The sequence below is a fragment of the Theropithecus gelada genome, chromosome 9 (assembly GCF_003255815.1).
Source record: "Theropithecus gelada isolate Dixy chromosome 9, Tgel_1.0, whole genome shotgun sequence".
NCBI lineage: Eukaryota > Metazoa > Chordata > Mammalia > Primates > Cercopithecidae > Theropithecus > Theropithecus gelada.
Window position 1 is genome coordinate 113,719,214 of NC_037677.1, and position 23,956 is coordinate 113,743,169.

The 23,956-nt window shown below is 47.0% G+C and overlaps 1 long non-coding RNA gene across 1 annotated transcript; it reads right to left on the reverse strand.

The window, feature by feature from the left end:
• Window positions 1-13,192: 13,192 nt before the first annotated feature.
• LOC112632022 lies at window positions 13,193-23,603 on the reverse strand. Its single transcript, XR_003121240.1, has 2 exons — window positions 23,409-23,603; window positions 13,193-15,381 (listed from the first exon to the last, which is right to left on the reverse strand). It is a non-coding gene; the product is annotated as an uncharacterized LOC112632022 (long non-coding RNA).
• Between the last annotated feature and the right edge of the window lie 353 nt (window positions 23,604-23,956).

Here is a 23,956-nt window from a genome sequence, read left to right on the forward strand (position 1 = left end):
ACCATGTGAGGCACGGATGAGCCACCCATGCTGAGCCCTGTCCAAATAGAATCTTGAGAAAACATAAGGTTGTTGTTGTTTTTAGCTACTAAGCTTTAGGTAGGTTTGTTATACAGCAATAGGTAACTGAAACACCCATATTGTGGATGAGAAACTGAGGCTCAGAAAGGCTAAGCAACTTGTCCATGATCTAGGAGCTAGGAAGTGGGACAACCTGGATTGAAACCCAAGACCATCTGACACCAAAAGCCATGATCATAACCAGCAAACTACATAGTGCCTCCTATGGAATAACCAAAGTCTGAAGAATAATTCACAAATAAAATTTTTGTTCTTTCCTTATTTCAGACATTACCTAATGTAGGCTGGACTAACAAAAAAACATAACATGTCAGTCTTAAGACCATAAAGAATAAAAATGTTAGAGTTAGAAATGAAGGATCAGGTATGGTGGCTCATGCCTGTAATCCCGGCACTTCAGGAGGCAGAGGCGGGAGGATCACCTGAGGTCAGGAGTTCAAGACCAGCCTGGCCAACATGGTGAAACCCCTCTTCCTACTAAAAATACAAAAAAAAAATATAGCTGGGTGTGGTGGTGTGTGCCTGTAATCCCAGCTACTTGGGAGACTGAGGTGGGAGAATTGCTTGAGCCTGGGAGGCAGAGGTTGTAGTGAGCCGAGATTGTGCCATTGCACTCCAGCCTGGGGAACAAGAGCGAAACTCCATCTCAAAAAGAAAAAGGAAGGAAGGAAGGGAGGGAGGGAGGGAGAAAGGGAGGGAGGAGAGAGAGGAAGGAAGGAGGGAAGGAGAAAGAGAAAGAGAAAGGAAGGAAGGAAGGAAGGAAGGAAGGAAGGAAGGAAGGAAGGAAGGAAGGAAGGAAGGAAGGAAGGAAAGAAAAGAAAGAAAGAAAGAAGCAAAAGTGATCTCTGCCAAGATCTCACTTCTTGAAATCGAAAGGAGGCGTCTCACTGGAAGGTGGGTACAGAGCTCTAAATTTTGTATTTTTCAAAAACAAAGATGCAAATGAACACGTTCTGCTGTCACCTTTGGGAAACCAGAGATACATTAACACTTAGGGTGGTAAATGGAAATTGACAACAGGCAGTTGGTTGGCTCTTTGAAATTCTCCAGATGAAGCATTCTGGGAGGAAAAAAAAAAGAAAGGTTGATTTTATTACAACATTTTCTGGGTCACAAAGAACTTTGAGGTTTTCTAGGAAACCTGACTTATAAATGTGTATCTTTCTAACAGGAGTACATTTGTGTTTCAAAGCGTCTTTAAACCCATCATTTTCTAAAATTCCTTACTGCATGAAAAGCTGCTGGAGCCATTTATTCAACAAGCAGGTAGTGACACCTACTCCATGCAAGTCTCTAAGAACTCCCTGTATCAAAACCATGAAGTGTTTTTATTTCAATGTGTAGGAATGCTTGCTCAGAAGTCACTTATTTTATAAACCTCACCCCATCCAGAAGAAAGCCCCAACTGGAAAAGGAAGAAGACAGTGCCACTGAGCAGTTAAAATCGGTGTATCACAGAGTCTGTATATATTAACTTGAGTTCTTTGCTCATAGGGGACCTTCTCAGTCCCTCATTCAAAGCCTATTCATGTTTATTTTTATTTTATTTTTGAGACAGAGTTTTCGCTCTTGTTGCTTAGGCTGGAGTGCAGTGGCTCACTGAAACCTCTGCCTCCTGGTTCAAGAGATTCTCCTGCTCCAGCCTCCCAAGTGCCTGGGATTGCAGGAACACGCCACCACGCCTGATTTGCTTATTTATTTATTTATTTATTTATTTATTTAGAGATGGAGTCTCACTCTGTCTCCCAGGCTGGAGTGCAGTGGTGTGATCTTGGCTCACTGCAACCTCCACCTCCTGTGTTCAAGTGATTCTCCTGCCTCAGCCTCCCAAGTAGCTGGGATTACAGGCACCTGCCACCACGTCCAGCTAATTTTTGTATTTTTAGTAGAGACCGGGTTTCACTATGTTGGCCAGGCTGGTCTTGAACTCCCAACCTCAGGTGATCCGCCTGCTTCAGCCTCCCAAAGTGCTGGGATTATAGGCATGAGCCACTGTGCCTGGCCTATTCATGTTTATTTTTGACCTAATTCTAACCAGTATAGTTCTCCCATTTCCCAACCTGCTTAGCGGTTGGGATTAGCAGCAGACAGTAGATTAGCAGCAACAAATCAGAAGGGAGAGCAGTGTTTGCAGCAGAAACACTGAAGACAGTGAGAATATCCACCAGCAGCAAGTTTTGGAGAGGGATATAAAACAAACCAACTGACTCAAAAAAGCATCAGGTTCTGGGGTCACTTTGCTTGGATACAAGTAACTGCAACCTCAAGTGCTCTTGAGGGCATGAATACAGTAGAATGCAGTGTGACAGTGGATATTCAGGAAGTGACCCTCAATAGATTACATTGCATTTCGTTTAAGAAAGCAGAGAAGCACACAACTCATTTGAGAGATAACATAAAACAAACTCAGAAAAATTACATATGTGACACCTTATTCCTTTACAGTAAGGGAGAAGTCATTGCAATTTTATAGTCAATTCTTGTGCCACTGAGCTCCATCCCCCAACACCGTAATTTTGAAAGGCAGAACTACACCCATGTGAAAACAATGCAAGCAACATTGACTTTCCTTTATTCACTACTTAAAGCTGTCCAAGGTGAGATGTTTGATAAAGGAATACAGAACTGAGCATGAGCATATTTTCATCCCCAGGTATTTTGTGTTGGCTCCCCTGAAACACAGGTAAAGGGATGAAAAGCAGAGATGAAATGACTCATCCAAGATCCCTCAGCAAATCCATTAGCCCAGGCAAGAAAAGAAGACCCAGAGGGAGGGGAATACCTGGTACATGGTGGGCACTCACCAATATTTACAAAAGGAGGGAAGAAAACAGAAAGACTGTTAGCTATTTATGAGAAAGCGTTTGTTCTAAGAGTTTGCCAAGACTCTGGGCTATAACAGAAGCAGAGACCTGTGGTCACAGGGTCACAGATGGCTGTAAGTGGCTCTGGAACCCAATGTGATCCAAATGAAAGAAACAGTCTCCAAGGAATGAAGCAATGGTGGGAACACCCCCCTCTCCCTACAGTGACCAAGGAGGGATGGCATTTAGGAACTGGAGATGTTAATATAAAGTGTGTTGAGTAACTCCTAAATGCTACTACTTAGTTCTTCTGTGGCACTTTCCCACTTCAGAAGTGCTTTACAAACATTAACTAATTAAATCAGCATGACTTCTGGAAGGAAGAATTGAGCCTCTTTAATCTGTTTGATTTCTCAGAAAAAGCTAATAAAATTAAGGTATAATGTTCATGAAAAGGAGTACACAGAACCATAAACAGCTTTTGTGAGGGATTAAATATCAAAGTGTGGTGGTGGCATTTGATGAGCTCAGAAGCTATTTATGGCAATGTTATGTGACTGCTCCAACATCAACCACTGAAGACTGAGTTGCAAATACCACAGAGGCTCTCTGGAAGGAGCCTGTGGCTGACTGTGGTCACCTGTCATAAGGTGTTTTTATTGTTGTTGTTTTTCTGGGCAGGACTCTGAGCCCTGGGCTGATGGAAGCAGGAAAGAGGAGGACATCTGCCTTGTGGGCCAACCAAACTCTATCTACCATTTTTACAGAAGGAGTCAGCTAAAGAGGTGCAGGGGTCAGACACTTTCCCAGTGCCCTGCTTCCCAGAGCTCAGAGCTGGGAAGGTGTCTGATCTCCCTGGTCTAGAGCAGGACAATCTGCTTCCATTCGGATATTTGGTTGCTGCTGCCACCACAGAAATGTTTTTAAATAGTCACAGTGATTAAAATAGTAAAATAGTCACTCTGTCACCCAGGGTGGAGTGCAGTGGTGTGACTTTGGCTTACCGCAACCTCTGCCTCCTAGGTTCAAACAATTCTCATGTCTCAGCCTCCCAAGTAGCTGGGGTTACAGGCGTGCACCACCATGCCTGGTAATTTTTGCATTTTTAGTAGAGACGGGGTTTTGCCATGTTGGCCAGGATGGTCTCGAACTCCTGGCCTCAAGTGATCTGCCCATCTTGGTCTGCCAAAGTGCTGGGATTACAGGCATGAGCCACCGCACGTGGCCTTCCCACTGTGTTCTTAATCTGGACAAATTATTTGGCTTGCTTTTACATTTGGCCTTTTTTTTTTTTTTTTTTTTTTTTTAAGTAAAAGGGAGACTTCGTGATTCTCTAGTGAAGGAAACAGAAGTCAATCAGTTGAAAGCGTACGCAAAGGGGGAGTTTTGGTTTGCTGTATTAGAATTCCTGGGATTCTGCTGGTCCTGTTTTGGACCTCAGCCGTAAGTAGACCACAGTACTGGCCACTCATTCAACCTGCCCTTCATGGCTTGGAATCCCGGTGACTCAGAGGACTACCCTTTCTGAGGAAAATGTGGAGTTGAAGCAAAGACAAGTATTTTATAGCTGTAAATGGAAGCTATAGGAAAAGGGGAAGAAAATAGAGTCAGAGGTTTAAGAGGCTATACTATTGCTCCAAATGGGTCATTAAAAAGCTGAGTGACCCCAGGCAAGACCCTACCCCATGTGGCCTTCACTTTCTTGCTGAAGCAGGAGGCAGGTCAGGGTGATCCCAACGGTCCTCCCAGCTCTAACATTCTCACATTCTGTGATCATACATGGTAAGCCTAAGGGAGTTGGGTGCTTTGATGGTAGAGTCACCAGGCTTTGTAAATTATATGACTGTGGCTGGATATTTAGACAAGCTGGTCTGAAAGTGGAGTAAGTGACTTTCCATGTGCTGTTACCAAAAACATATCCCCTCAGCCGTCCACAATATCTACCATTACTGTCATTCTGAGGCACCAAGGCTCCAGGAAAAACACAAATAGGTCATGTCACAGGACAATAACTCTGAGCATCTTCCAAGATGACGACATGGATTAGTTTAAAGCAGAGGCTGAAAACCTGAGCCAAATCCAGTGTGTGGTTTTGGGTTCTGTTTGGACATTGACCTTTTTTTCATTTTAAAACATTTGAGTTAATTTCCACTATTTTAAGAATAAGGGTATTGTATTAGTTCATTCTCACATTGCTATAAAGAACTGCCTGAGACTGGGTAATTTATAAAGAAAAGAGTCTGGGTTTAATGTGTTTAAAAACACTTTTAAAATTAGCAATATGTCCGGGCACGGTGGCTCACACCTGTAATCCCAGCACTTTGAGGTGCCGATGCGGGCGGATCACCTGAGGTCACGAGTTCAAGACCAGCCTGGCCAACATGGTGAAACCCCATCTCTACTAAAAATACAAAAATTAGCCAGGGGTTGTGGCAGGCGCTTGTAATCCCAGCTTCTCAGGAGGCTGAGGCAGGAGAATCACTTGAGCCTGGGAGGCAGAGGTTGCAGTGAGCCGAGATTGTGCTACTGCACTACAGCCTAGGTGACAGAACGGAAATCTGTCTCAAAAAAAAAAAAAAAAAAAAAAAAGAAGAAGAAGAGAAAAAAAAAGTGAAGAGGTTTAATTGGCTCATGGTTCCACAGGCTATACAGGAAGTATGGGGACCTCAGGAAATTTACAATCACGGCAGAAGGCAAAGCGGAGGCAAGCAGGTCTTACCATGCAGAGCAGGCGAGAGAGAGTGAAGAGGGAGGTGCTATACACTTTTAAACAACCAGATCTTCTGAGAACTCACTCACTATCATGAGAACAGCAAGGGGAAATCTGCCCCCATGATCTAATCACCTCCCACCAGGTCCCTCCTTCAACACTGGGAATTACAATGCAACATGAGATTTGGGTGGGGACACAGAGCAAACCATAACAGGTATTTTAGCTAAAAACTTGAATTCCCAGGTTTTTTTTTTTTTTTTTTAACATTAAATGACATGGTTGCACTGGGCTCATTTTTTCATGTCAATAGTCAACTGGAGGCCAGGTGCAGTGGCTCACGCCTATAATCCCAACACTTTGGGAGGCCGAGGGGGGTGGATCACCTGAAGTCAGGAGTTTGAGACCAGCCTGACCAACATGGTGAAACCCCGTCTCTACTAAAAATACAAAAATTAGCTGGGCGTGGTGGCGGGCACCTGTAATCCTAGCTAATTGGGAGACTGAGGCACCAGAATTGCTTGAACCCGGGAGATGAGGGTTGCAGTGAGCCAAGATCATGCCACTGCACTCCAGCCTGAGCAACAGAGTGAGACTTTGTCTCAAAAAAAAAAAAAAAAAAAATAGTCAGCTGGAGTTGAGGGGTGACTACCCCTCCTGAAGGGGCCTGTGTGCTCCAGGTCCCCATGAGGCTGGCCTGGCCACTCACATGATGTGCTTGAGCCTTGCAGCATCTGAATCTAAGATGATGTCATGAAGAGCCAGCATTCTAAATATTATTATATCTATCAGATTGGGCAGCATGAGAAGGTGGGGGTATAGGCTCTCTTTTCTCCCAGGAGCTAACAAAGTGGAAGAGCCTCAGTGGCACTCTTGGGTTCTCACTGCTTGCTGCTCTTGAAAAAAAAAAAAACATCTAACATCTAACAAGACTGCCCCGTCTGGTTTGTACCATCAGTAGCGTACTTAGAACCCAGGTCACATCAGGAAAGCCTTGTGTTGGGGGAAGGGCCTTGAAGCAGAGTGACCTCCATCCCTTTTTCCTCCCCAGTTTGGAGATCCAGCCACCATGAAGCCAGGGAATGTAAGGGAACAAATGAAAGGCAGGTAGTGAAAACAACACGAACAGCCACATCCACCCCATGTGTTATGAGTCAGCAAGAGCTTTCACGGTCATCTCCCCACTGCCTGTCCCATTTTACAGATATGGAAACTGAGGCTCAGCAACCTCAGAGTGACAAGGCTGGAGAAGACAGGAACAGAATCAGGAGAACAGCCTATATCTTCTGTTGCAAGGCCTGCGTTTCTGTACCCAGAGAGCTGGTGGCAGACACAGTAGACTGGTGTTTACCCTGAGCAGATGGGGAACAGTGAGAGAACACGGGCATGTGTCCCTGGAGGCAAAGGTGAGTTATTTAGCTCCAGGAGAAGAGCAAAGAAGAAAGATGAAGGCAATAACTGCCCTGGAGAGGAAAATTCCAGCCCTGTTTCAGTCTTGTGGAAGAGAAGAAGGATTAAAAACATCAAAATTGCACAGATCAATTCACTTGACAGCAGTTCAACATTACAGTTAAAGTTTTCTTTAAAGAACAAATCTCTGCATGTCAAAAAGGAGGAGAGGGACAGAAAAGCAGAGCTGGGACTGTATAGCACAGTGGCTCAGAAATGAAGAGACAGGCACTGCCGAACCAGGATGATCACTCAAGTGTGAGACTGGAGAAGAACAAGAGAAGCAGAGTGTTCTGACAGACATGGTACCAAGGAGAGAGAGGAGTGACAGCTGATTATGAGCTGGGGAACAGGGCCTAGTGACAAGCTTGGGAAGGCAGGTCCAGAGAATGGAGTCACCACTGACAGGAAACATGCTCAGGACATCTGCTGGCTTCTCCCTTGCTTTCTAACACTGGTGTTTTTGTGCAAGTAAAAATAAGATTCTCTCCTCTACAGTCACTCCGCCCAAGCCAGACTACCCTGTGTGCTGCCCCTAGACACATCTCATAGCCTGTCTCTTCCAAGACTGTCTCCCCCAGAACTTCTTCTCCTCCTCCATCCTCTTGCATCTGCTCATTAATTTTGCCACCTATCCAAGCCACCTTTTTCTGCAGTGACATTTTCCTCCCAAATGTCCTATCAGGAGTTCTAAAATTTTGCATTATTGCTGTTATTCACTAAATATAACTGAACCTGCTTTACTAACACTAATACAGTTAACACTAAAATAGTATCCTAAAGGTCTTACATATATTAACTCATTTAATCTTTGACCACAACTCTATGAGGCAGGGACTATGACTAACTCCATTTAACAGGTGAAAATAACAGGTGAAAAAAACTAAGGCAAACAGAGGTTAAGTGATTTGTCCAAGGCCAGCCAGCTGGTAAGTGATGGTGTGTATGTCAGTCTGCTGGGGCTGCCACAACAAAATACCACAGACTGGGGGCTGAAACAACAGACATTTATCTTCTCATTGTCCAGGGGCTGGAAATCCAAGATCAAGGTACCAGCATCAGAGTTGGTTTCTGGCGAGGGTTTTCTTCTTGGCTTGTAGATGGCTTTCTTCTCATTATGTCCTCACATGGCCTTTCCTCTGTGACCACGTGGAAAGAAAGATCTGGTGTCCCTCTTCTGAAAAGGACACCAGTCATATTGGATTAGGGGTCCACCCTTATGACCTCATTTAAACTTAATCTCTTTCCTAAAGGTTCTGTCTCCAAATACAGTCATATTGGGGGTTAGGACTTCAACATATGAATTTTAGAGGAACACAATTCAGTCCATAACAGTGTGGAATGATTTTTTTCATTCATTCATTTACTGAGCACAAAGAATTGCCACTCTTAGGTTAAATGGCTGGAGACACAGCAGTGAAAAAGGCAAATATTGGCTTTGTTCTTAAGGACTTCTTTTTTTTTTTTAGGTGGAGTCTCCTTCTGTCTCCCAGGCTGAAGTGCAGTGACGTGATCTCAGCTCATTGCAACTTCTGCCTCTCAGGTTCAAGCGATTCTCCTGCTTCAGCCTCCTGAGTATCTGGGATTATAGGCATGCACCACCATGCCTGGCTAATTTTTTTTGTATTTTTAGTAGAGACAGGGTCTCACCATGTTGGCCAGGCTGGTCTCGAACTCCTGACTTCAAGTGATATGCCCACCTCAGCCTCCTAAAGTGCAGGGATTACAGGAGTGAACCACCATGCCTGGCTTAGGAATTTAAGTCTAGAGGGAGAGGGTAGCAGCAGGCAAAGAACAGGTAAACACATCAATCAGCTGGACAATTCAGACAGTGGTAAGTGCTACGAGGTCATAGAGTATGTGACTGGGACTGTTTTGGCCAAGCACATGCAGAACCAGGGAAAGAGATTCCCAGGCAGAACAAAGGCAAGTGCAAGGGCCTTGACGCAGGAACGTATAGCATATTAGAGGAACAGAGGAAGGCTGCTTTGGCTGAGTCAAGGAGAGAGTGAAAGAAGAGCTTGGAAAGGAAGTAGGCAACAGGCCATAGAATGGCTTCATAGGCTACGAGAGGGAGTTTATATTTATTCTAAGAGCAATGGGCAGCCACGAGAGTTTGCAATCTGATCGATGCTTTTAAAAGACCTCTGTAGCAGTGTAAAGATACCTCACAGCAACGTAAGAGTGCAAATAGGGACCCCAGTGAGGAGGCTCTTCATTCGATCACCCAGCAAATATTTAAGGAGCACCCATCTGCCACATAATGTGCTGACACCCACTCTCGGGGAGCACAGAGCCTCCTGGGTTGCAGGAGGGGACCTCACCTGCCATATGTGCTCCCAGTGCAGGATGCTTCTAATCTTCCACTGAAATGTCAGATGAATCAAGACATTCCTGAGGGCTAAACTTTGTGGTCCAGGCTGCATGTGGTGAAGGAGTTCAAAAGAAAGAAAGGACTGGCCGGGATGAGAGCCGGACTGTGGCCACAGCGTCTTTGAAGATGTGGAACTCAATCCTGGCATTCAAAGATAAGCATGGGAGAGAAGCAGGTGTCTTTCTTCCAATGGCTGCAGAACCATGTCTCAACACCTCCCCATGCACATATGCATTTATAAACAACACTTCAGGCTGGGCGCCAGATCATGCCTGTAATCCAGCACTTTGGGAGGGAGAGATAGAAGGATCGCTTGAAGCCAGGAGTTCCAGATCAGCCTGGGCAATGTAGTGAGACTCCTGTCTCTACAAAAAGAATTAAAAAATAGCTGCATGTAGTGGTGCACACCTGTAATCCTAGCTACTCAAGAGGCTGAGGCTGGAGGATCACTTGAGCCCAGGAGTTTGAGGCTGCTGGGAGCTATAGTTGCACTAACACACTTCATCCTGGGTGAGAGAAAAAGGCCGTATCTGGAAAAAAAAAAAAAAAAATTTAAGAACACATCATACTTTTAGAGTACTTTCAAATATAACTACATAAATGTCTTATGAAAGTTCACATAACAGACTTGCTGGTTCCTTATGTTTTCCATCTGAATAAATACAATGCTCCTTCAGTTTAGACCCAACCAGGAAACCTGTACCATAGCCCTGCCTGACTCTACGCTCCCCCTTCCACCCTCAGTCAAGGGCAGCTGGGGAATGCCCTGACGCACAGGCAGGGGTGAGGGGGAGAAGTACAGACGCAGTCCATAGCTAGAAGGTAGACATGGCAGGACCTGCCGTTGGATTGAGTATGAGGGAAAGGGAATCCAGGATGACTGCAATATCTACAGAGGACAAAGGAAATACACATTGAGAGGGAGTGGAAACAATTAAGATCTAGCACTAGTTTAGCTAGTAAGAGGCTGTTTGATTCTAGGCAAGCATTTCCCTCTCTAGATCTCAGTTCCTTATCAGGAAAATAACACTTCTAAAACTCAATAACTGGTCAGACACGGTGGCTCACGCTTGTAATCTCAGCACTTTGAGAGACTGAGGTGAGTGGATCACTCGAGGTCAAGAGTTGGAGACCAGTCTACCCAACATGGTGAAACCCATCTCTAGTAAAAATAAAAAATTAGCTGGGCATGGTGGCAGGCACCTGTAATCCCATCTACTTAGGAGGCTGAGGTGGAAGGATTACTTGAATCTGGGAGGTGGAGGTTGCAGTGAGCAAAGATTGTGTCACTGCTCTCCAGCCTAGACAACAGAACAAGACTCTATCTCAAAACAAAACAAAAACAAACAAAAAACTCAATAACTAAATTATATATGTTATAATATTTAATATCTACCAAAATTTATAAAATGAGATGACAAACATTTGTATAACCACCACTGAGCATAAGATACACAGCACACCAATGGAACTGAAGGCCCTCTGTGTACCATTCCCAATGGTACTCCCTCCCTCCTGCCCCCACTCCAGATAGAATGATACTACCATGCTACTAAATCTGGCATTTATCCTTAAGTGTCCTCTTAATATTTAATAATAATTCTGTTAATTTTATGATTTGACAAGCCCTCTTAATTTTTTGGTGTAATTGATTTGTAGTTGGCAGAAATCTTCCATACCTACCACCTCATCTGATTTTCACCAAAATCCTATAAGGGTGTGCTAAGCTTGGGAAGATTCTCTCCAGCTTTTCACATGAGCAAAGTGAGGTTCAGAGTGTAATATGTCATAGCACTTAGCATCTTGACCATGTTTCATCGCATTTCATGCCTTGCTTTCCATTGCTAGTTATTTTTTCATGCACATTTGTATCCATCACTAGACTGTAAGTTCTTGAGAGCAGTGATCTTTCTCCTGAAGCTGTGGCCAGTGTGGTAAGATTACAGGGCTCAGGCTTCAGTAAAAATAAATAAATAAATACCCAGTGACGAGGGGAAAGTAGCCCACATTATGGGGAAGCTTCTGAAGCCTGAGGTAACACAGATAACGGATGTAGAAACTGGACCTAAAGAGAGGAATAAGACACAGGATGCCCAACAGAGTATGATGGAGCTCCACAGACTGGAAACCATGATATAGCATGCGGGGCAAAATTTGGCTCTTATAAGTCGTGCCCCTGATGTTTGAAAAGGCAAAACAAGGAAGTTTTCAGAAGAGCTGTAAGAAAGCAGAAGGGTTATCCAGTTCACTTGTTGCCATAATCCTGGACTTTCTGCAGACACACCATACATCATCATATCATGATGTGTAATGGGATCATATTACAAAAAAACCAATGTAATGCCATCAAAAGCATGACCCTTTAAGAATATTTCAGAATACATACATTTAGGACTAGGGACCTTTAAGGAAAGGGTATTAAAGACAGCCATGACCTACGGCTGGGTGCGGTGGCTCACGCCTGTAATCCCAGCACTTTGGGAGACCTAGGTGGGCGGATCACCTGAGGTCAGGAGTTCGAGACCAGCTTGACCAAAATGGAGAAACCCCGTCTATACTAAAAATGCAAAATTAGCCGGGTGTGGTGGCACATGCCTGTAATCTCAGCTACTCGGGAGGCTGAAGCAGGAGAATCACTTGAACCTGGTAGGCAGAGGTTGCAGTAAGCTAAGATCACACCATTGTACTCTAGCCTGGACAACAAGAGTGAAACTCTGTCTCAAAAAATAAATAAATAAATAAATAAGACAGCCATGGCCTTACAAAATTTATCGCACTCAAAGCTGGAGTGGATCTCTTTTGTTCCATAGACTTCTGTTAGCCTCTCAATCCATCAATAGGGAAATGAGAACTGCTCACAAGCCACCAATCAGCTCCCATAGCTGGAGTTTCCTTGAGAAGGTCTCCCCTATTTCAGGCATTCCTTATGAAAGCTTTGTTTTGTCACATGTCTGGTATCGTTAAGGAAAAATAAAATGTGTTGGCCTTAGTTATTTCAACCTCTTAGACTTACATGGAGCACAGTAATATGCCAGTTAATTTCTGCTTGTAGGTTCCCATTTGTAAAACTAGGGCTTAAAAATATATTCTAGCTTTCTCAACTATTTTTCATAAAGACGAATCATCATGACTGTGAAGACCACTGTGATTTGCAGAATAAATCCATGAATGTATAACCCAAACAGATCAACTAAATGAAGCTTCCCTCGGGCATGACAGTAAGTAGGCTGGGCTCTAGGAACAAAACGTGTAACCATTCTTTCAAGTGATAGAGACAGGGTTGGGAAGGACTCTAGTGTCGGAGCCTTCAGTGGACAGTGCTGTTCATTGGATACACAAATAATAATGACGATTGCTAATATTTAGTGTAGAACGCTTTACCTGCACCTTATCGCTCACGCTTTCTTACAAATAATGGGGCACTATTCCTTTTATTTCTTCTACTCTTAGAGATAAGATATCAGAAGGTAAGAGTGGTTAGTAACTTACTCTATCACCTAGAGAGCAAATGGGGGAGCCAGGTTTCAAATGCAGGTGTGTCTGCCTCCTGATCCCCACATCTTAAGCATTTTGCCATCTCATCTTTCACCAAGGCTCTCCTGCTCTCCAGCATGATCTGGGCTCTGAACTGTTTCTCCACTAGCCATCTGAGAATAGGTTTCCACCAATTCAGCCACCAAGCTGCTGGAGACGGGGGGGTTATTAGACTACCATCTCAGAGCAAAACAAAATCAGTATAAAATCTTAGCCTCATTAGCATGGGACTCAGTCTCCTCAGGTAGCCAGTCTTGGCCATTGATTTTTTATTATATGCAGCAGTTACATTTCAGTTTCTCAAGTTATTCATAGCTACATATGAGTAATAAAATGATAGCAACAACTGGAGCGATGCTAACAATTAGTTTGTCTCAAGTCCAAGGACAAAACAAAGTCTTCAGTGTCCTACTCACTCCTTAGCTCCAAAGTAAACAAGTCTTTCTGCTACTAGTACTGGATTAAGCTTCATAACATTGTCCAGGTGAAAGTATTTAGGGCTGGAGGCCTGTGTAGATGCTTGTAAAGAGGGAGATGCTTTGGCAGATTAAGCCCATTCTGTGGACTTGTTCTATTTTCTGGAAAATCTCAAGTATGACAAAATAGTTCCAATGAGTTATTGTTCATCAACATTTGTCATGTTAGAAATCTTGGCATCATTGATCTCTATCTCAATCTCATCTCTATCTATATTTATAATTTACTTGTGTATTTAAAAAGAAATAGAAAAGAAACACCATGGTCTAATGGAAAACATCTGAGCTGCTGTGGTTCCCAACCTTTTGGGGTTTGATAATCAACAACACAATGTTAGGAAACCTTTTAGGGTTCGCTATTCAATAACAAAACAAAACAAAACAAAAGATAAAACAACTATAAATAAATCCTATCTGGCTGATTTAAATTATAGAGCTCATGCAGCTTGAGCAAGCCCTCTTCTCTTAGCCATGGTGTGATTCCTCTTGATTGAGAATCGAGTTTCTGGGTTATTTCTCAGAGAATGAAATTACAAAACACAAGATAGCACATTTTTAAAAAATTGTCACCAGGTATCCCTGCTGGATATCAAGTGACTGGGTCAGAAACTCAGTCGGAAACTCTGCTTAAAGAAGAGCAGAACAAATCCCCCTTGCCTGGGAGGCCAAACAGAGCATTGTTTTAGTTCCGTAGGAGATAATGACAATGGAATAGAACATTGTCCCGGGTAATGGTCTCCCGCTGGTAGGGAAATGCGGACGCAAAAACAAACAAGGGGTTGAACTGCTACCTTCTTTTTAAAGCAAAAACTGTTGATCCTGGAACTGAGTACTTCCTAGAAGCTTCCATTTGGTTATATAAGTCTTACATTTGGAGGTGCTCTGGGCCGGGGTGTTGCTGGGTAAGTAGGGGGCAGCGTACAGAGGTTAAGAGAGCTGCTAGCTCTACTGTTTCTGAACTGCTGACTTCAGAGATAGGCTTAGGGGACCATTTTGAATTTCATCAGCCACTGGACAAAACAGGCTTTCCATAAAAACACAATCACATCATGCTTTGCTACCAGCTGAGATCTCCCTGCTGCCATATCCCACCCTCATGCCACCCATTTTATGACTGCCGATTAGACTGATATATATTGTATTGATAAGGTTCTGCATTTCTTGAAAAGAAAACCTTTATAAAATAAAGAAGAATGAAGCCGATAATCCATTCATTTGACATAGAAAGTCAGCACTTTCCGATTTCTCTCCCTTTTTTCCCTTGCAAAATAATATAATATGTAGAGACTGTCTCATGTGTCTCTCAAAACAAGATTTAAATCAGAAATCAAAAGTGGGTAGTGATTTAAAATTCTAAAGTTTGGAAAAATAGCAACTATCCTTTCATTTTTGAAACAAAAATAAATGAAAATTCAGGGCCAAAGTCGTCCTTCTGCCAACTGGAGCTTCTGTAGAACACACAGCTCAGACTCTACCACACAGATGGAAAATAGTCCGAATGCATGCTGGCAGTATTCTTTCATTCCACGAACTTCTACAGTTTCCATTAAAGCAGCATGGCATTCAAAAGTTGAGGTCCAATTCATCTTTGCTGTTAATGAGACATTTTACAAGTGTATTTTTTTTTTTCTTGGGAAAAAATTTTGAATTGGGTAAAACAAATGGCAAGTGGATTTTAAAAAAAAAAAAAAAAAAACCAAACCAAAACAAAAAAACACCTCCTTACTTGGACTGGTGATTGACTTGCTTAGAATTCTCTGGGCCAGCATTTTATTTCCTGATGGCTGCCATTTCTCCTCCCATTCCAAGTTCTCTCTACTTGGGGCTGACACAGGACATGGAAATACTAATATGGCTGCTGGGACTCCCTTCATGTATTTCAGCAAGAGAATTATTTCATATTAGTGCTCAGTGTCTCTCCAACTTTTCCATTTCCTCTAAGGTCAGGTTTCCCTACAAAGAAGAACACCAGATCGATTGTTAGTAACAGGAACTAAGCATTTGGGGCCAGACACATAACTTTTCTATATTTCATGTTGTCACTGGCAGAAGAGGATCCTGGCCTGAATACTCATTGGAAAGAGGCAATTTATATTTTTATTACCGTCATTAATCTGATATTTCTAATTTTAAAACATTCATTTGGAAAAAACTCAATGATGAGACAAAACAATGTTTTTGCCCTCAGTTACCTGTATGTGATTATCTCAGTTTTCTCCCTCACCTTTCTGGCTTGATGAGGATTCCCCGGTTAAACGCAACTCCAGTATGTAATAAAGGGCATCAGTCACTTTTGAAGGTGCTTTGGCAATGTGGTCACTAATGTAAGTAACCATCACAGAAATCTCAAGTCGAGAGAATAAATAGGAGAATAATAAGCAAATAGAACTAGCATAGGGACAAAGTTAAGCGGGGGGTAAAAATTTGGTGGAAACAAACAAAAAAAAACTCTTTAATGTGGATGCTAAGGAACAAGATCAAAGTATAAGAATTTGGATTAGGCAGGATCAGTTCAAGTTGTTAATAAAAATATATGGGAAGAAACGAAAGCAAACAGTTCCCAGATCAGTCTCCAGGTATTCAGGGCTGGCCAAATACAACGAGAAATGGAAAAGAGGTGATAATTAGCAATAAATATGAAGGTGCATAGACACTTTGGGCAATTCCGATCTTAACACCTTATCTTCCTGAATATCACAGTGCTTCATGCAAAACAAGGGACTGCTTAGAATTTTGTCTTCAGCCTTCATCAATCTGGTCAGTTTCTGCATCTTCCTTACCTCGTCAGCATGCCCAAAATATTTAATGTGATGACCACTGACTCAGTAACCATGGGATGCCTAAACCTGTATCATTTCAGCCTTTGCCCTAAAGCAGAGTCCCCTAGGAATACAAAATTTCCTACATGAGAACTTCTGCTTCAACAATAGTAAGGTCCCGGGCACACAGGGAAATGCCCAATGCAAAGAATCTGGCAGGAAAATGAATGGTTGTGAAAATTGGGCTCCAACTCCTTTTTAAAAAGAGTTCCAAGAACATGTTTACTGTGCAGTTTCGCCAAGAGAAAGTTCATGGGAACCATTTTCAAGTTTCAGGAAAGTCTATTTGGTAAGGTAGGACGTTTGTAAGTTCAGAGACTTTTTTTTTTTTTTCAAAGAAACAAATTTCAATCACTTTAATAAACACTTTAAAAGCAATTTATGATAACTGTAGCCTTCCAATGACTAGGGCTACACTGAACTTTCCAAGCCGAAACATTCATCCCTTGTATTCAGGAAAAGTCCTCTCAACAATTTTTGAAAAATATTAAAAATATGAAAGCAATTGTAAAATCACTTTCACCTGTGCAATATCCTTTTTCATGAATCTCTCCAATTACATAGCTAGGGTTACAGATTTTCACAAACACAGTTTCATTTTTGATAGTTATGTAGCTGTAATTTCAGGTTATTTCACTCTATTGAAAGGTATGGGGGCTGCCTTTGCCCTCTCTTCCTCCTGTCGCTTAAGCCATCCAAGAAAACATCATGAAATTAAATAAGAAGGGAAAACAAGAGGTGGAGATCGTATTCAAAAGACTGGAATCCACCACATGAGAAGAATCAAGTTTGTAACCTTTGGGGTTACCTCCCTGCTCTGTCTTCCATCTGGGCAATGGGCTAACGTCCCTGGGCTGGGGGTGTCTAAGGAGGTTGAAGACGTCCTCAGCGCTACAGAGGTGCTAAGAAAACAGACAGCTGTCTCCTGACTTAGAATTTTTGAAAGCTTTCTGGCCTCTCTGAGAAAGCCGATCCAAATCCACCCCGTATCAATTTGCCTTCTAGAAGCGGCAGGATAAGCACACGGGTTTGGGCAGTGCTTACATTTTGGGTTTATTGGCTTGATGAGTTGTTTGGGGCGCTCTCAGTCACAAACTGCAGAAGAGTGGGGGCGGGGGACAAGGTGGGGAGGAAAGGGTGGGCGAAGGAGCAGAGAATAAGACAAGCCGAGGGGTGGAAACTCCGGGAGGGAGAGGAAACGCCGAAGGCGATGTAGAGTCCGGCGAGGGACCGGAGAGGTAGGGCGGGATCCGAGCTGCGTCCGGAGGGAGAGCGACCGCGCGCCCCGCAGCCGAACTGGGTCCCTTCGCCCCGCCCGGAATCCCGGCCCCCGCCGGCCCCACGCAGGTCCCCGTGCCCCCTCCGGGAGGTGGGAGCCGCCTGGACTCTGCGTTCCGCCCGCCTCCCTCGGCCGGCCCGGCCTGGGATCCGCACCCGGAGAGGCTGAAGCGAAGCTGACGCAGCCCCGGGTCGGTGTCTCGCCGGGCCGGGTCGGATGGGTGCTATTTTCTGGCGGTGGCGTTTGCAGGAGCAGAGGAGACAGCGCCACCCAGGGCCTCCCCGAGCACTGCGGGCCAGGCCGGGCTCGGGGGCCAGAGTGAGGGTGCAGGTCGGGCTCTGGGTTCTGCTTCTTGAAGGCGGCGGCGGGGCGCGAAATGCAACCGCGTGGGCCCCGCCTGCCCCCTCGGTCCAGTCTTTCCTCGACGCCCGGGAGGCGTCCCCCAGTCCCGTCGCGATGCTCTCGGGTCCCCGGCGTGGACCAGCACGTGGGCCCGGGAGTCGAGTGGGGAGGAAGGCGTGTTGGCCGCTTCAACTTCCTGCGCCGACGGCTGGGGACTCGGAGAACCCTCGAGCTGGGGTCTCCGCCTGCCGGGCAACCTCACCTCAACGTCTGGCCTGGTCTGGGGCCGCTAGGGAAGAGGCCGGGTGCGGACTCGGCAGCGGCTGCACTCCTACAGAGCCCAGACGCGCCTTCTCGCCTTTTCCTTTCTGGGCCCGGCCCTAAACTCCCGGAACCCGCCGCAGGAGAAGCGTGGAAGACAAAAGGGACAGCCCAAGCTGTCCGGCCCGCTGCGCCTGAGGAGCATCCCCTTGGCGCTGCAGGGTGTCGCCTCCCCCAGCACCTTGCGGGACGTGTGCCAGGCTGGGCCTCTAGACCGTTTCACCGCTGCTTATCATTTCTCCTTCATTTTGCACTGGGGGAGCTGCCCCTCCCTTCGGAGAAAGAGGCCGCGCCTGCACCCAAAGGTAACCCTCGGGTGATCCCGGGAGCGGGGCTGTCTGGCCTTGGTGTGAGACCCTGGGCGGGGAGTTAGAGGTTTCTGTTGCAACAGAGAAACACGGCAGCGTCAAAGAGAAAAAGCTTTCAGTGGAACTGGGCCTAAAGCTATTTTTATTTAAGTCTCAAATTCTCTAGTTTGTCATTTTGCTTCTATTTTTAAAAACTATTTCTCAGTGGCATGTGGGAGGGGAGATCAAAGGTGACGGACGGGTATCCCTATGTTGGTGTCAAGTATGCCTTCATGTCTGTCGTTTCTTCAGCAGTTGTCCCACATAAAGTATCTTCTTCCAAGGAACCCTTGCAATAAAATAGGCTATTTCTCTTTGGACCGTTCTATGTCAAAGAAGGTTGGCAGCAGCGCCAGGCTTACCCAATGATTAAAGGGGGACATTTCCTACAATAAGGTAGAGTCAATGCAGAACCCACAAGCTCATTGATTTCCATCCCTGTGTCGTCAGCTTGCTCACTTTCTCCTAAGATTATGACAATAGTAGTAATAATAATAACCAGGACACAAATAACTCTTGAGAAGTCATTTGTAACTACGTCTTCTTGGAGGTGAGAAACACACACATGCATACACACCTACACCCCTGTGGACTTACGGTTTATTTTTGTCAGAGGAACTCAGAATTGCCTGAGGTGCTTTGGGGGTTTTTCAAAGGTTTTTTTTTTTTAATGATCTATTTACAGACTTGCTAATGCCTCTGCAGAAATCCTGTTTATCAGCCCAATAGTTGTGACAGGGTTAGAAAACCAGTTTAAACTGTTAATCGGCCACAAAAAAGGGCCCTAGATTGATGCCTTTCACTTACCTTTGAAAGGCTATAAAAGCAACGCCATACATTGGGATGAAATTAGACAGCGACAAAATCATTACCTTGACTTCCCACAATAAAGACAACCTTAAAAGGGGGCTATTGATGGTTTCAAATTACATAACGGTGGTTTATATGTTCTTCCTCTGCGCTCACAGAAAGCAATTTTAAAGTGTGAATTCTTCAAAGAACAAACGGCCATAGCATTCACACACAGACATGCCTTTTTATTTTATTTATTGCAAAGCGCTATTAGAGAGAGAGAGAGAGAGAGAGAGAGAGAGAGAGAGAGAGAAACCAAAAACAAAACTCCCAGCAAAAGGAGGCCGAGTCCAAAGATAATATGTCCGGTTTCTATTTCACCAAGTTCCTGGGCTCACTTTTGGCCCCAGAGCCCGAAGTGCTCGGTCTCTTTCCCCGGGACGGGACAGGGAGTGGAGTTCCTAGCCCCGTGGGTGGGAAAAGCCCCGTGCACGTCACCAGGTCATGTCTGCTCACTGCTTCTGCACATTTTAAGCATGGACACAGCCTCCTCTAGAATAGAAAGACATTCCTCAAACAACACCGATTCTGGGGGTGCAGTGGGCCTGGCGCCGTCCTGGAGATAAGGTTCAGCCCCCTTCGCACCTGTAGTTTTGGGATGGCTCCTACTTGGGCGGGGGTGGGCCTCCACCTTCTCTGCCTTCTATCAGACCTTTCCTCGGATGCATTTCTACGTAAATCTGGAAGGCGATCAAATGCAGGCGGCCCATCTCCAGTGCCTTTTTTTCGTCTCAAAGGCGGCGCCTGCATTTTCGGGAGCTCCAGCCCAGGCTGAGAAAGTCCCCTCAACCTCTAATCTGAGGTTGCTCACACGGCCTGCAAAAACCCGACGGGGCACCCCGCCACCCCACCTTACGTTTCCCTACGGCTAAGTCAGTGGTCAAAAACCAAGCCGGGGGTAGCTGCCTTTACCAAGGAAAGACAGCCAGGACGCCCGCACCGACGACAACGCGCGGAGGGAGAGGACCGTGCCCTCTTTCGCATGTTACGGGGCGAGGGGGTTGTTGGCGTCAGGAGCACTCTGAGGAACTTTGCAGCGGCTTTGAGAGACGAAGGGAATTCGGTAAACGTGCTGCCCCGGGCTGCCAACTGGAGCCCGGCAGATTCGCTGCGCAGCACTGCCCCCTGGCATCCAGCTCTGAAACTGCCCCCCTCCGCAGCTGCAAGGCTCCTCCCTGGGTTGCGCGGGACAGATTTTTTCTCCTTTCCTGGCCTGACAGAGAAGCTATACCCGGGGGTCTCAAGAAGTCCCCCAAGCCGTACTCAAAGCCTTTCTCCCTCCGCCTCAAGCGCTCACTTCCCCAAAGGGGACCCGGACCCTGACTGCCTGAGCTAGGTCCCCAGCATGGTCCGCACCCTTTCTCAACTCCGGGGCCCAGGTCCCGACTGACGTCTACCCGGGAGGGGGCTGGAGACCCAGGGAGACTTCGACTACTGGCCCGGGCGAACGGAAGGAAGAGGCTTCTGTTCAGAGAGACTGGTTTGGAGCTGGGACTGTTCATTCTTAAAGCAACACCAGCTTCCAGGGCACCTTTCGTTGGCACCTGGGCTTTCCAGAGAAGAAAGGAAGTGGGTATCAATCAGGGCCAGCCCCTCCGTGCACCCCAGGCTGGAGAGGTGCAGAGGTCCAGTCCAAGGACGCCTGAGAGATGGGGGCAAACTTGGCAGGAGCCAGAGCACCGAGGCGCGATCCGCGGGGGCGCGGGCAGGGCGGGGCCCAGAGCCCCCTTCCGCCAGCTCAGCGCGCCCCTTCCAACCCAACTTGTCTGGCACTGGCTTCTACGGTTGCCGAGAGCAAGACTGCCGTCGTGGGCACAGGGTCCTCGACCCCAGGACGCGCGTGGCCTTTCCTACCCCAATCGGATGGTTTGTCCCAGGCTTTGGGACTGAGCTTGATGGAGAGGAAGGAAGGAAGTGGCGCCAGCTCCGGAGCCAGAGTGGGTTGGGGTCCCAGCTTGGCCACTCTCTGGCTGTGTGACCTTGAGTGAGTTACTTTGCCTCTCTGAGCACCAGTTTCTTTGTTTGTTTTTTTCAGGAATGGTGTGAGGATTGAGGTAATGTCCTTAGGATGCCCACACGTGTTCAGTCAAGGTCGCCAGTGATGGTTGCCGGTGTCTGCTGCAGGACAGTCCCCCAGGAATCAGCTTGTAGGGTGGGTGCCAGCCGTACCGCACAGGGGCATTGCGGCCTCCGGGTTTAGGAGGGGCAGAAACAGCGCAGTGTCCTCAGCCCTGAGGGCTGAGTGTTGGAGGTCCCGACGCTCCTGGGTTCTCTTCTGCCAGGGTGCAGAGTACAGCAGCATGCGCAGGGTTTCGCACACCTTTGCTGGGGAAATGAGTCATCTTCGCTTATGATTGCATCTGGCCAGGCCAGCTACGAGAACACTGGTTCTCACAGGTGCCACGTACCCAGCCTTAACCTGTGCCAGGCACAGTGCTAAGAGCTATGCACCCACAATCCCACTTCTTCACAACAGCCTCAACAGAAGTAGATGTTTAAGTTTTTAAATTTCCATTTTACAGAGCAGGAAACAGGTTCGGAGGGGTTAACTTCCCCCAAGATCACACAGCTGGTGAGTGGGAGAGCGGGGACTTGAACTGAATCTTCCTTTGAGGCCAAGCTCTGAACCACTAAGTTGGGTGGCATTAGAGAGCCAAGCTCTTGCCCTTCAGTTTCCATTCCCGCTGCCCTCTCTGAGCTGCAATTCTCTCTCCTGCGTTGGCACTGGCAGAAGTCGAGACACGCTCCCGGAAATCGCGGGCCGTGGCGCGCACTCCCACGCACCCCAGCTAGTTCCAGAGACTCAGAGCTTGTTCCGAGACCCTCTTGGCGAACCCCCTTGGTCCAGGCGCCCGGCCCCTGTGGTGCTCAGATCTTATCCACCCGAGCACGATTCGGGCCGGCGCCTGGACTAAGGTCATGGGAAGGAAGCCCTCCTGCCTTTCTCCCGTGGCTTCGCTCAGCGATCAGGGAGGAGCCAGTTAAGAAGTCACAGTCGAAGCCATGACTGCTGTGTACCGGGGAGGCAGTCGAAGGCGAGGACACGGAGCGGGGATACCTCCGGTCACCCCTGTCCCCGCCGCCCAGTCGGTGTCCTCGCTGCGCGGGGGCTCACTTGCTACCCTACTCCAAAAGGAAGCCGTCGCAGCCCAGGGCACGGTAACTAAAAGGCCGTCGGGGACGGAGACGGGAATGAGTGGGCTTGAACTTCAGGTTTCTGAGCCAGCTGCTCCCTAGAGCCGTTCCTGAGCTCGTCAGCCAGCACGTATTTAATGAATGGCCACTGGGTGCTAGGCCTTGCACCCAACCCTTTCGTCCTCCCCCGGGGCTAAGCCGAGGGTGACCCAACACTAGTTGGAGGGAGCTTGGAGACACCGCGCGGGGGCTGCGCCCTCCTGGCCTGGCCTAGTCGCTTTCCACGCACCCCTCTCTATGTAGCTGCCGCCCCGCCCGGCTCTGCCCGTGGGCGCCCCCTGGCGACAGGAAGCCGAGCGCGTACCCGCCCTCGGGGCTCCATCCCCTTTCATCCTGCACCCCTCGCTGCTCCGCCAGCACCCCCAGCTCGCGCTGCGGCGGCCAGTCTCGTCCCAGAAGACCGACCGAATGTCCCTCAGAGCTTTCCGTGACCCGCCAGGGCGCGCGGCTGTCCGGAGCCCCTCCACGTTTCCCAGCAGAAGGCCCCGCACTCCCTGATCAGCGAGCGCGGATGCCGGTCGCCTCCCTCCCTCTGCCGGCTGCAGCCCGACGCCAGGCCGCTGGGGGCAAGCGCTGTGCTTGACAAGAGGAGAAAAGCCCCACCTAAACAAAAACCCAAAGCCCACTCAAGTTCAGGGGTGGAAAACTGTAGGCATCCAAATTTGACAAAGATCCCCGGGACTCCCAATTACCACCAAACACCCTCTTGTCCCCTGCGACCCCTGACACCATCCCACCCCGCACACCCATCCCACCCCACCAACCCCACGCCCGCGTCCTGTGTACCAAACCGCGAATGCGCCGCAACCTTCTCGGCTTTCACACGTGTGCCCCCGATGCCATCTGCCCACGTCTGTGTGTGAAGCAAACCCCGCTGGCAGACGCGATGGAGAGAGATGGCTCCTCCGAACCAGAATTAGGAAGAAAACGCCGCTGAGGGCGTTTCAAAAACCCAAGAGGCGAGCGGGAAACCTGCATTGTCAGATCCGCTGGTCCCTGAGTTCTAGCCCCATGCACCGCTCCGAGCTAATTCTCCCCGCGACTCTGGGGGGGGTTATTACCACGTAATAATTGATGAGGACACTAAGGGCTAAGAGGAGTTAATTAACTTGTCCCCAGTTACAGAGTCGGAAATCAGGGATGGATCTTAATTGGTGGGACTGTTCCCAGGGCCTGTGAGAGACTGGGTTTCAGCCCAGAGCCCAACACAGCGCCGGAAGACAAAGTATCAGGTACCTTTTTGTTTGCTAATCCAGCGGTAGGAAGTCGATTACTTCTTTGATGACTCAGATTTTTGAAACAGCCCCATAGAACTTCCAATTATGGGGGAAAATGCAATTGTGAAATTCTATGGGATTTGGAAATGAAGGAGT